The sequence below is a fragment of the Crocuta crocuta genome, unplaced genomic scaffold, assembly GCF_008692635.1.
Source record: "Crocuta crocuta isolate KB4526 unplaced genomic scaffold, BGI_CrCroc_1.0 scaffold224, whole genome shotgun sequence".
Taxonomy (NCBI): Eukaryota; Metazoa; Chordata; class Mammalia; order Carnivora; family Hyaenidae; genus Crocuta; species Crocuta crocuta.
Genome location: NW_027529545.1, coordinates 889,835 through 890,499, shown reverse-complemented (window position 1 = coordinate 890,499; position 665 = coordinate 889,835). Strand labels below are relative to the sequence as shown.

General features: G+C 28.6%; 1 long non-coding RNA gene across 2 annotated transcripts in view; it reads right to left on the bottom strand.

Moving 5' to 3' along the window:
* LOC144229367 (uncharacterized) overlaps positions 1–665 on the bottom strand; it is a 7,072-nt gene that overhangs the window by 4,742 nt on the left and 1,665 nt on the right. Inside the window, exon 3 of one of the 2 annotated variants that reach the window (XR_013334473.1) lies at positions 151–264. The exons of the other annotated variant lie outside the window; for it this stretch is intronic. This is a non-coding gene — a long non-coding RNA (uncharacterized LOC144229367). The remainder of the gene's footprint in view (positions 1–150; positions 265–665) is intronic. 2 annotated transcript variants of the gene reach the window in all.

Genomic DNA, 665 nt, shown 5'->3' with positions numbered 1-665 from the left:
AAATGGAAAGAATTAAGTTTATTTTTTTTTGAAAGAGATAAAAGTAAAATTATAAACAGTGATAAAATAGAGGAGGTGGAAGTTTCTATGGTCATTTAGGGCATTAAAGTCCTTGGTGTGTTCTGGAAAAGTGTGGGACTACCAACTAACCTTAAAGTTGTTAGACAAATTGAGAATTGCTCTGTATGTCAACATGCATGAGTAGCCACTGAAATAATATAAATGCAAACTGTATCTTTTTAAAAGAAGAGTGGATTAAAAAGCCTATAATCCCACAGAAGCAGAAAAGGAAAACAAAAATAATAGCAAAGAAGAAAAAGAAGAGAAACAGAAGATGGTATCAATTTAATTTGTCAGTAAAATGAATGCAAAAACATTGATACTCTTATTGAACGTGAAGGTTGTGAGACTGAATAAAAAATAAAATATACCTATACGCTGCTCACAAGAGAAACACATAAAGTAACAGAATATTTTAGAATAATGGGATTTTTTAAAGATACCCAAGGAAACACCAATTTACATAACCAAACCAAAACAAAACAGTCATATTTATTATAAAATAAAATAGAGTTTAAGAAAATGTATTAAAAGAGAAAAAAAGACATAAAAATGGAGTGAGCAAGGAAAAAGTAATTAATTCAAAACACTATTAAAGGGTTTTG